This window comes from Silene latifolia, unplaced genomic scaffold (genome assembly GCF_048544455.1).
Source record: "Silene latifolia isolate original U9 population unplaced genomic scaffold, ASM4854445v1 scaffold_381, whole genome shotgun sequence".
NCBI lineage: Eukaryota > Viridiplantae > Streptophyta > Magnoliopsida > Caryophyllales > Caryophyllaceae > Silene > Silene latifolia.
The window spans coordinates 58313-71123 of record NW_027413308.1 but is presented as its reverse complement, the minus strand read 5'-3'; the positions used below and the strand labels follow the sequence as shown (position 1 = coordinate 71123).

General features: G+C 36.7%; 1 long non-coding RNA gene across 6 annotated transcripts; it reads left to right on the top strand.

The window, feature by feature from the left end:
- Positions 1–709: 709 nt before the first annotated feature.
- On the top strand, positions 710–12307 carry LOC141639415 (uncharacterized). Of its 6 annotated transcripts, XR_012542519.1 has the most exons (5): positions 710–819; positions 919–986; positions 2310–2396; positions 10678–10764; positions 12152–12307. It is a non-coding gene; the product is annotated as an uncharacterized LOC141639415 (long non-coding RNA). The 6 variants fall into 6 exon arrangements; XR_012542520.1 differs by lacking the exons at positions 10678–10764; positions 12152–12307 and adding an exon at positions 6015–6216; XR_012542518.1 differs by lacking the exons at positions 10678–10764; positions 12152–12307 and adding an exon at positions 3793–3876.
- The last annotated feature ends 504 nt before the right edge of the window (positions 12308–12811 follow it).

Below are 12811 nucleotides of genomic sequence, written 5' to 3'. Positions count from 1 at the left end.
GAATCGACTCATTTGAATACTATAGCAGCTCTTGTAACACCCCGTATTTTATTAAGTTGGATAAAATTCTTTTAATTGCTATTTTGAATTTAATTACATCATTTAACGATTTATATATATATATGCTTAGCTAATTAATTAATTTCATCATAATTCGATACGTTAATTTTAATAATCATTAATAAGTTTATTTAAAATTAGTCCGAGTTTATTTATTTAATAATTTCCGTTTCTTTACGAGTCCTTATGAAAGTTGTTTTAAGTAAACCCGAGATGGATTTTGGAAACAAAACCGTCCAATTAGCTATTTTGAGCTTATTTCACTAAATTAGCAATTTTTATTAATATCCGTTAGTTTTGTAAAAAAATCGCTAATAATTCCGATTCAAGCTGATATCGTATTATTTCCGTTAACTAGCTGAGTTTATTTTATTTTTACTCATTAAATTTATTTATTATTAATTTCGTTTTATTACTGAAACTTTTATTAAAAACCGATTTTATTAACTCGAAACGGTTTTAAAAACGAACGAAATTACTTAACGATGAAGAAACGTACGTATAATTAGAAGCTAGCAAGCTAGCTGGTGTCTCATCATTATTATTATTATTATTTTATTGTTGTTGTTGTACACCCCCGTCCCTACCCCTTCTTTTCCTTCCTTTTTTGCGCGATTCACCAAGAATAACAATCAAAGATCCACCAAAATCATCAACACCATTTCCGATCATTCAAACCTCAGATCCCGCCTCCATTCTCAACCAAATTCGATAATTTTTGTACCATTAGCTTCCTCGTCCTTTCCTCGTCCTTTTAAGGTAAGAAAATCTCCTTTTTGTTGTGGTTTCGTCTTTCGCCGTCTTATAAAAGTGTCGTCTTTTAGCTTCTTTATTCCGTTTTCTTGCCCTTTTATGAAGGATTCGAAGACCCGGGGTGAGGCTCGTGCCTTGTGGACCATTTATTCGAAGAATAAGGGGTGTTTAAGGTAACACGTTTTTACCGATCCTAGTATTTTTATTATTATTCGGGGTTATATGTTTATTTGTTATTTATAATACTAGCTTTTATATGTTCTACTCCTAAACGATTTTATGGCGAGACAGGGGACTTAGTTTCGTTTAATGGAGTGCCCAAGTTGACAGAAAGTGATATTTGGTGATAAGATTATTTAGTGTCATATATAGTCACATGAATGTTGGAGTACATATTCAAAATAGCTGTTGATTATCTTGCGTTTGGTGGGTTGTTTTCCAAGCTTCATATCGGAACCCAGCTAAGAGTATTTGGGTGTAAGTTTCGGGACTGTTTTAAGACGGAAAGTGGACTGTTTTGAGTCAGTTTTTGCTGATAAAATGGTGCCTTTCGGGACTGTTTTTGGGGCGTAAGAGTGACTGATGTGGGACGGTTTTCTGTGCATTTTCGGGATTGTTTTTAGTCATAAAAATGTTGATTTAAGGACTGTTTTGGAGTACCATCTTTGGTCCGGTCTGGTTAGTATTTTTGGGCAGTCGAAATGGAGATAATATGACTGGTTAGAGTTGATCTAAGTCTGTTTTAGGACTGTTTAAAGTCGTGAATTATCACCTTACAGCCTTTCTGTGAGAAGCACTATCTTTTTTTTATAAAGAAGGTACATGGCTATGCTGATCACCAACGTTGACCTTATATGGTCAGTTTGCCAAGTCCTTGTTATATAGTTTGTATAATTCACATTATATCCACATATGACATAAAGATGGCTTTGTTAGACAATTGCGACACTAGGTAACCAGAAATAGGTTAGTGCTTAAGTTCATTACATTGACAATAATAAACTTATTGGGTAATAGATGCAGGGAACATTTGTCCTTTACTCTTTCTTCTAGCACTAGAATGTGGGGTGTTATTCGTCCTATTGCAGGGTTTGGCACTGTTTTGGATAGGAAGAAGGGGTTATTTTTGACTTTGTTTCTGGGCAGAATAGGGGCTGGTCTGACATGTTTGGGCAGGAATGCGGACTGTTCTGGGATGGTGAAAGGGTGGTAGAAATGAGTTGTTTTGGGTCTGCTAGATGGTACTCGACTAGGCTGCTTTAGATGGCTAAAATGAATGCTTAGATCGGGTTTATGAGAGGCCAAAATTGGGCTGTCTTGCACTGTGGTGGTGGCTGGTCGTTTGAGGTCGTGTAGGAGCTATCCAAATGCCCCCTTTGAGCCGTGGGTCGAGTTTATTTTGTGCAAATGTGATTCTTTTGAATGAATTATATTTCCGTCTCGTATTTTATATTAAGTAATCCGCTAAATATCGTCCTTTCACATAATTATTTTAGGTGACTCATTTGTGGTTGAAGATGAAGAGTAATTTTGGGGTTTTAGAAGCTTTCTCAAGTTTTTACTTGTCTCTTTGCTAGCGTAAGGTAACTATTCCGAGTTACTCGACGAATTAATGTCACATTAGTAGTTAATGTGTGCCTGTTGTTTGATAAGTGTTTAGGTGAATGAATAATGTTAGGATCGTTTACAAAATGAAATTGTAATTAATAGGCTCAAATGAATTTTATGGTGATAATTGTAATGTTTTGTTGATTGTGCCGAAAACTGAGCCTTAGTCCCTTTGACTGATGCGATGTCAGTTAATTGAGTGATTGGTCAGCCGCAATTTGACCCGCACTGCCGCAGGTCAGGGTTGCGGGTAAAAATTCGGTTGAATGATTTAGATAATCGGCGTTGTTCTTGTTCTAGGCCATTTATCAAGCTTTTGTTCACATGTATAGCTTATTGAATTTAATTGTGACTTGTATTGTAGAAATGGCCCTAGTTTCCCCTGAAGCCTTTAATATGGTTACTATTGTTAGAATTAGAAATTAGTATTGAATACTTATTGAGGATTCTGTTGGGATTGTATGCTGTAAATAGACATTATAAGCCTTTCACATGATAGAATGCTAGAATTTATATTGATAAGTAGGACTTTTTGCCCTCTTAAGGTTAAGTGGGTGTCTTACTTGTCTTGTGTGGTGTGGGCTAAAGTATTCAAGCTGGGACTAGCTGGGACTAGGTCCTAGGTGAGTATTTCGGCCTTCATCATAGATAGGCTTTTATAGTCTTTGACGAGTATATGTTCACTGCTTAATAGCCTCTGTGTTCCTGACTTGGTGGGTTTATATCCAAGTTGGGGCATGACCTCGTTACTTATTTTGAGAGTAAGTGGTCAGCTTAAGTACTAGCCAACCCTTTGGTGGACTCCTTAGGGTACTCATGTGGTTTTATCATGGGTCTTGGGTGCGGTGGTGTGTATCCGCATGTCTAGGTCTGCGCAGATTTTAGGCTAGGGTTGTGTTGTCTCTTGGCCATGTTTTCTTAATAGTAACCGCTGAGCCAAGATACCGGTTCGATTACTTTCCCTACCTCGTGGTATAGACTCGAGTTACAAAGTGACTATTGACCGTACTAAGAACTTATGCCTGTCTTTGATATATTGCCCTTTCTTGTTTGATGATTCTATGAATCATAGAAGGTGAGATGCAAGCCGGCTATGGTTGATAGAGTTTGGATTCCTGGATATTATGTGATTCACATGATAGTGTAGTATGAGTCGGTCTAATATTCACTGGCTAGGACTATGTGTTGTTATATTGTAGTTCACATGATAAGCACGATTGTTTAGCATCTATATGCTAAGGCTATGTGTGATTCGTATTTATATTCTTATGTTTACATGTTATATTAATTATGACATTTCGTGGCTGGGAGAACTCGGAGTTACTCCCCACTGACTGTGGCTTTCGTATTTGTATAAAATGCGAATGACAGGTAGGTGATGCATATATGGGGTACATGGACGAGCTAGCGAGCAAAGTAACCTTGGGACCTAGACTGGTTTTATTTCACTGTGACACCCTCATTTATTGCGGAAAAGTAAACACGTAATTCTACAGAAAAACTGACAGGATATGTTTGTAATTGGTTCAACTAATTAAAAACCTGTCATTTTTAAAACTTTTCTAAACCATTCACAAACATTTCCAGAAGGAGGATGCCAACACCTGCAAATGCTAACAGACTAATTTACATAACTATGCTAAAGCTGCGAGAATAAAGTGATACAAACCAAAGAAAAAGAGGGAGACATATGTTAAAGTATTCAAGCTGGGACTAGCTGGGACTAGGCCCTAGGTGAGTATTTCGGCCTTCATCATAGATAGGCCTTTATAGTCTTTGACGAGTATATGTTCACTGCTTAATAGCCTCTGTGTTCCTGACTTGGTGGGTTTATATCCAAGTTGGGGCATGACCTCGTTACTTATTTTGAGAGTAAGTGGTCAGCTTAAGTACTAGCCAACCCTTTGGTGGACTCCTTAGGGTACTCATGTGGTTTTATCATGGGTCTTGGGTGCGGTGGTGTGTATCCGCATGTCTAGGTCTGCGCAGATTTTAGGCTAGGGTTGTGTTGTCTCTTGGCCATGTTTTCTTAATAGTAACCGCTGAGCCAAGATACCGGTTCGATTACCTTCCCTACCTCGTGGTATAGACTCGAGTTACAAAGTGACTATTGACCGTACTAAGAACTTATGCCTGTCTTTGATATATTGCCCTTTCTTGTTTGATGATTCTATGAATCATAGAAGGTGAGATGCAAGCCGGCTATGGTTGATAGAGTTTGGATTCCTGGATATTATGTGATTCACATGATAGTGTAGTATGAGTCGGTCTAATATTCACTGGCTAGGACTATGTGTTGTTATATTGTAGTTCACATGATAAGCACGATTGTTTAGCATCTATATGCTAAGGCTATGTGTGATTCGTATTTATATTCTTATGTTTACATGTTATATTAATTATGACATTTCGTGGCTGGGAGAACTCGGAGTTACTCCCCACTGACTGTGGCTTTCGTATTTGTATAAAATGCGAATGACAGGTAGGTGATGCATATATGGGGTACATGGACGAGCTAGCGAGCAAAGTAACCTTGGGACCTAGACTGGTTTTATTTCACTGTGACACCCTCATTTATTGCGGAAAAGTAAACACGTAATTCTACAGAAAAACTGACAGGATATGTTTGTAATTGGTTCAACTAATTAAAAACCTGTCATTTTTAAAACTTTTCTAAACCATTCACAAACATTTCCAGAAGGAGGATGCCAACACCTGCAAATGCTAACAGACTAATTTACATAACTATGCTAAAGCTGCGAGAATAAAGTGATACAAACCAAAGAAAAAGAGGGAGACATATGTTAAAGTATTCAAGCTGGGACTAGCTGGGACTAGGCCCTAGGTGAGTATTTCGGCCTTCATCATAGATAGGCCTTTATAGTCTTTGACGAGTATATGTTCACTGCTTAATAGCCTCTGTGTTCCTGACTTGGTGGGTTTATATCCAAGTTGGGGCATGACCTCGTTACTTATTTTGAGAGTAAGTGGTCAGCTTAAGTACTAGCCAACCCTTTGGTGGACTTCTTAGGGTACTCATGTGGTTTTATCATGGGTCTTGGGTGCGGTGGTGTGTATCCGCATGTCTAGGTCTGCGCAGATTTTAGGCTAGGGTTGTGTTGTCTCTTGGCCATGTTTTCTTAATAGTAACCGCTGAGCCAAGATACCGGTTCGATTACCTTCCCTACCTCGTGGTATAGACTCGAGTTACAAAGTGACTATTGACCGTACTAAGAACTTATGCCTGTCTTTGATATATTGCCCTTTCTTGTTTGATGATTCTATGAATCATAGAAGGTGAGATGCAAGCCGGCTATGGTTGATAGAGTTTGGATTCCTGGATATTATGTGATTCACATGATAGTGTAGTATGAGTCGGTCTAGTATTCACTGGCTAGGACTATGTGTTGTTATATTGTAGTTCACATGATAAGCACGATTGTCTAGCATCTATATGCTAAGGCTATGTGTGATTCGTATTCATATTCTTATGTTTACATGTTATATTAATTATGACATTTCGTGGCTGGGAGAACTCGGAGTTACTCCCCACTGACTATGGCTTTCGTATTTGTATAAAATGCGAATGATAGGTAGGTGATGCATATATGGGGTACATGGACGAGCTAGCGAGCAAAGTAACCTTGGGACCTAGACTGGTTTTATTTCATTGTGACCCTTAAACCCTTTTTATGTCACATACATTTTAGGGACATATGTCTCCCTCTTTTTCTTTGGTTTGTATCACTTTATTCTCGCAGCTTTAGCATAGTTATGTAAATTAGTCTGTTAGCATTTGCAGGTGTTGGCATCCTCCTTCTGGAAATGTTTGTGAATGGTTTAGAAAAGTTTTAAAATGACAGTTTTTAATTAGTTGAACCAATTACAAACATATCCTGTCGATTTTTCCAGAGAATTACGTGTTTACTTTTCCGCAATAAATGAGGGTGTCACAGTTGGTATCAGAGCATATTTGCTCCCGACGCACGTTTGTGCACCCCACTATAAATAACTTGACCTTAAAATAATAAACTTGAGAGACGGGTAAGATGGGTAGATTTAGGATCTTATGTTGTAGTCTCTTTGTGTTTGCTCTTTGTTAGGTACTAACCTGTTTGTTGATTGTTATTTAATAATTATTGTGTTCTTGGATCAATGACCGTGAGCTTATCTATAGCTAATGGAGTTATTACCCTTATTATAAAAAAAAAAAAAAATTGAACTAAAGGTTTTGAAAATATTTAATGTTTTTCACTGGTTTTAACGTCAATTAGTGTTAAAGCTTGTTATTGGAGACGTCTGATAATTAGTTTTATCATTTGTTGGTGTAAAAAAATGTATTTTTTTTATGTCTTTGAATTGGAATATTGATGTTCTTGAGTGATCGCCAAAAGTATCTCCGTTCCATTGAAAGGACACTTATATTTTAAGAAGATCAAGATTTAGTGCCTTTTGCTGAGGATTGAAGATTTGTTCAACCTTTGAAGAATGCTTCTACTTCCTTGAAGATATTTCTCGTTCTTTTTGTTTCTCGCCTTATTCTTAATCTCTTGGTGCCTATCCTTCTTCTAAACTCTCTATTCTTCTTCCTAGGAAGTTACATTTGTATCCTCCCAACTTGTCCTTTCACCCTTGCTAATTCTCCCTTAACGCCTTTTAGATTGTTCTCTTTCTTTTGTGGGGTGTTAACCTTGGTTGGATAATTTGGCTTGTGGAGTTGTTTCTGGTTGACCTATAACCCCGGTTTTGAGAAGTTGTGATATTGGAAGGACTTAGGTTGAGTGTTGATACCTTAGGAGTAAACACGGAGTAAGGTTTATGATGTGATTTTGGAAAGAGATACCTTTAGGATGTTGATAGCCATACATAAATTGATGTTACCTTATGACATTGTTGTTTGAGATTTGAGTATCTGACATTTCCTTGTTGTCTAATTTCCCTTTCTCCTTGATCATGAGCGTTACCGTTCATACCTCCTTTCCTCGCTTCATCTTGCTCCTCCTTTAAGTTTGACACTCGTATCTTGTGAAACTCTATCTTTGACATCCTTGTAATTTTGACTTCAATTTTTACCCTATGAAAGTCATTATAGCTCTCTTGTGGCTTAAGTTTGAGCTCTCTTAACATACTTTGTTTTTATGCTATCTAAGTTACTTTCCTTTTTGTACAACTTCTAAACTTTCAAGCTACCAGTTTCGATTCATTCTTAAAAGTTTATGTCACTTCTGCAAACCTAACCTATTTTTGAAGACTTGAAAATGAAAATTTGATTTAGTTCCCTATTCCTTCCTTGAATATAAACTCATTTATCGTAATTTTAATTACTAGACCCGAAATTTCTTTAAATTTTATCCAATTTCTATTAACCTTGATCTATTTATGACTTCTTTGTCAAAGTTTAATATTATATTTCCTAATTTAACTCCCTTTTAGTTTAAAGGTGAAACCTTTATTTCTACTTTGGCTTTTTGCAAAAGAACATTTGAGAAGATTACCTTTCTCTTATTTTGATTTTAACGTTGATCGGATGTTAGAACTAGTTATTGGAAACATTTGATAACTTGTTCTACGATTGTCGGCGAATAGTTTTTGTTTTAAATTTGTCTTCGACTTGGAAAGTTAGCGTTCTTGTGTGCACGACAAGAGCAATTCCGTTCCATGAATGAGACTTATATTTTTGAAAACTCTTCATTGATGTTTTTGAAGGTATTTTGATTTTTGATTTATACAAATGATTTGCCTTTTGACCTTATCTTTGATTTGGAATGTGATGTTCTTGAATACGTAACGAGAACACTTTCGTTCCCTTGATGAGAATCTGGTTCTGTCGGAAAATTTTATTTGAAACTTTTGAAAGAATTTTGATTCTTACGATAAATAACCTTTAAAATGTTTTGGTTACCGATTCCAATTTCAGTTTTATTTTCATAACCTTCCATTTATACTTTCAAGTTTCGAGGACGAAACTTTTTAAAAGATGGGGTGATTGTAACACCCCGTATTTTATTAAGTTGGATAAAATTCTTTTAATTGCTATTTTGAATTTAATTACATCATTTAACGATTTATATATATATGCTTAGCTAATTAATTAATTTCATCATAATTCGATACGTTAATTTTAATAATCATTAATAAGTTTATTTAAAATTAGTCCGAGTTTATTTATTTAATAATTTCCGTTTCTTTACGAGTCCTTATGAAAGTTGTTTTAAGTAAACCCGAGATGGATTTTGGAAACAAAACCGTCCAATTAGCTATTTTGAGCTTATTTCACTAAATTAGCAATTTTTATTAATATCCGTTAGTTTTGTAAAAAAATCGCTAATAATTCCGATTCAAGCTGATATCGTATTATTTCCGTTAACTAGCTGAGTTTATTTTATTTTCTCTCATTAAATTTATTTATTATTAATTTCGTTTTATTAGTGAAACTTTTATTAAAAACCGATTTTATTAACTCGAAACGGTTTTAAAAACGAACGAAATTACTTAACGATGAAGAAACGTACGTATAATTAGAAGCTAGCAAGCTAGCTGGTGTCTCATTATTATTATTATTTTATTGTTGTTGTTGTACACCCCCGTCCCTACCCCTTCTTTTCCCTTCCTTTTTGCGCGATTCACCAGCAACAACAATCAGCATCCACCAAAATCATCAACACCATTTCCGATCATTCAAACCTCAGATCCCGCCTCCATTCTCAACCAAATTCGATAATTTTTGTACCATTAGCTTCCTCGTCCTTTCCTCGTCCTTTTAAGGTAAGAAAATCTCCTTTTTGTTGTGGTTTCGTCTTTCGCCGTCTTATAAAAGTGTCGTCTTTTAGCTTCTTTATTCCGTTTTCTTGCCCTTTTATGAAGGATTCGAAGACCCGGGGTGAGGCTCGTGCCTTGTGGACCATTTATTCGAAGAATAAGGGGTGTTTAAGGTAACACGTTTTTACCGATCCTAGTATTTTTATTATTATTCGGGGTTATATGTTTATTTGTTATTTATAATACTAGCTTTTATATGTTCTACTCCTAAACGATTTTATGGCGAGACAGGGGACTTAGTTTCGTTTAATGGAGTGCCCAAGTTGACAGAAAGTGATATTTGGTGATAAGATTATTTAGTGTCATATATAGTCACATGAATGTTGGAGTACATATTCAAAATAGCTGTTGATTATCTTGCGTTTGGTGGGTTGTTTTCCAAGCTTCATATCGGAACCCAGCTAAGAGTATTTGGGTGTAAGTTTCGGGACTGTTTTAAGACAGAAAGTGGACTGTTTTGAGTCAGTTTTTGCTGATAAAATGGTGCCTTTCGGATTTTTTTGGGCGTAAGAGTGACTGATGTGGGACGGTTTTCTGTGCATTTTCGGGATTGTTTTTAGTCATAAAAATGTTGATTTAAGGACTGTTTTGGAGTACCATCTTTGGTCCGGTCTGGTTAGTATTTTTGGGCAGTCGAAATGGAGATAATATGACTGGTTAGAGTTGATCTAAGTCTGTTTTAGGACTGTTTAAAGTCGTGAATTATCACCTTACAGCCTTTCTGTGAGAAGCACTATCTTTTTTTTTATAAAGAAGGTACATGGCTATGCTGATCACCAACGTTGACCTTATATGGTCAGTTTGCCAAGTCCTTGTTATATAGTTTGTATAATTCACATTATATCCACATATGACATAAAGATGGCTTTGTTAGACAATTGCGACACTAGGTAACCAGAAATAGGTTAGTGCTTAAGTTCATTACATTGACAATAATAAACTTATTGGGTAATAGATGCAGGGAACATTTGTCCTTTACTCTTTCTTCTAGCACTAGAATGTGGGGTGTTATTCGTCCTATTGCAGGGTTTGGCACTGTTTTGGATAGGAAGAAGGGTTATTTTGACTTTGTTTCTCAGGCGAGAATAGGGGTGGTCCGACATGTTTGGGCAGGAATGCGGACTGTTCTGGGATGGTGAAAGGGTGGTAGAAATGAGTTGTTTTGGGTCTGCTAGATGGTACTCGACTAGGCTGCTTTAGATGGCTAAAATGAATGCTTATATCGGGTTTATGAGAGGCCAAAATTGGGTCATCTTTTGCACTTTGTGGTGGTGGTTGGTCGTTTGAGGTCGTGTAGGAGCTATCCAAATGCCCCCTTTGAGCCGTGGGTCGAGTTTATTTTGTGCAAATGTGATTCTTTTGAATGAATTATATTTCCGTCTCGTATTTTATATTAAGTAATCCGCTAAATATCGTCCTTTCACATAATTATTTTAGGTGACTCATTTGTGGTTGAAGATGAAGAGTAATTTTGGGGTTTTAGAAGCTTTCTTAAGTTTTTACTTGTCTCTTTGCTAGCGTAAGGTAACTATTCCGAGTTACTCGACGAATTAATGTCACATTAGTAGTTAATGTGTGCCTGTTGTTTGATAAGTGTTTAGGTGAATGAATAATGTTAGGATCGTTTACAAAATGAAATTGTCATTAATAGGCTCAAATGAATTTTATGGTGATAATTGTAATGTTTTGTTGATTGTGCCGAAAATCCGAGCCTTAGTCCCTTTGGATCGATGCGATGTCGATTAATTGAGTGATTGGTCACCGCAATTTGACCCGCACTGTCGCAGGTCAGGGGTTGCGGGTAAAAATTCGGTTGAATGATTTAGATAATCGGCCTTTTTCTTGTTTTAGGCCATTTATCAAGCTTTTGTTCACATGTATAGCTTATTGAATTTAATAGTGACTTGTATTGTAGAAATGGCCCTAGTTTCCCCTGAAGCCTTTAATATGGTTACTATTGTTAGAATTAGAAATTAGTATTGAATACTTATTGAGGATTCTGTTGGGATTGTATGCTGTAAATAGACATTATAAGCCTTTCACATGATAGAATGCTAGAATTTATATTGATAAGTAGGACTTTTTGCCCTCTTAAGGTTAAGTGGGTGTCTTACTTGTCTTGTGTGGTGTGGGCTAAAGTATTCAAGCTGGGACTAGGTCTTAGGTGAGTATTTCGGCCTTCATCATAGATAGGCTTTTATAGTCTTTGACGAGTATATGTTCACTGCTTAATAGCCTCTGTGTTCCTGACTTGGTGGGTTTATATCCAAGTTGGGGCATGACCTCGTTACTTATTTTGAGAGTAAGTGGTCAGCTTAAGTACTAGCCAACCCTTTGGTGGACTCCTTAGGGTACTCATGTGGTTTTATCATGGGTCTTGGGTGCGGTGGTGTGTATCCGCATGTCTAGGTCTGCGCAGATTTTAGGCTAGGGTTGTGTTGTCTCTTGGCCATGTTTTCTTAATAGTAACCGCTGAGCCAAGATATCGGTTCGATTACCTTCGCTACCTCGTGGTATAGACTCGAGTTACAAAGTGACTATTGACCGTACTAAGAACTTATGCCTGTCTTTGATATATTGCCCTTTCTTGTTTGATGATTCTATGAATCATAGAAGGTGAGATGCAAGCCGGCTATGGTTGATAGAGTTTGGATTCCTGGATATTATGTGATTCACATGATAGTGTAGTATGAGTCGGTCTAGTATTCACTGGCTAGGACTATGTGTTGTTATATTGCAGTTCACATGATAAGCACGATTGTCTAGCATCTATATGCTAAGGCTATGTGTGATTCGTATTCATATTCTTATGTTTACATGTTATATTAATTATGACATTTCGTGGTGGGAGAACTCGGAGTTACTCCCCATCGATCGTGGCTTTCGTATTTGTATAAAATGCGAATGACAGGTAGGTGATGCATATATGGGGTACATGGACGAGCTAGCGAGCAAAGTAACCTTGGGACCTAGACTGGTTTTATTTCATTGTGACCCTTAAACCCTTTTTATGTCACATACATTTTAGGGACATATGTCTCCCTCTTTTTCTTTGGTTTGTATCACTTTATTCTGACTTTAGCATAGTTATGTAAATTAGTCTGTTAGCATTTGCGGTGTTGGCATCCTCCTTCCTGAAATGTTTGTGAATGGTTTAGAAAAGTTTTAAAAATGACAGGTTTTTAATTAGTTGAACCAATTACAAACATATCCTGTCAGTTTTTCTGTAGAATTACGTGTTTACTTTTCCGCAATAAATGAGGGTGTCACAGCTCTCGCCACTACCAGGCTATATAAATTTGCCAGAACTCTATAAGCGGTCATTAGGCCTGACAAAAAGTTCCTAACAGTCTGCCTATGTGATCGACTAGTCATCTCACATGACTTTATGGCACTTGAACTTGCCATCAATCGCATCACACTCTAGTCACTTCGAGACGTCACCTCATACAAGTAACTATGGGCAAATACAATACTAATCCGTGTTCACTTAAACGGGGTTCAATTGTCTCTACAACCCGTTGGATGTAACAAGGTATAAGGTGAGTTAATAATAACTCAAACGACAAAT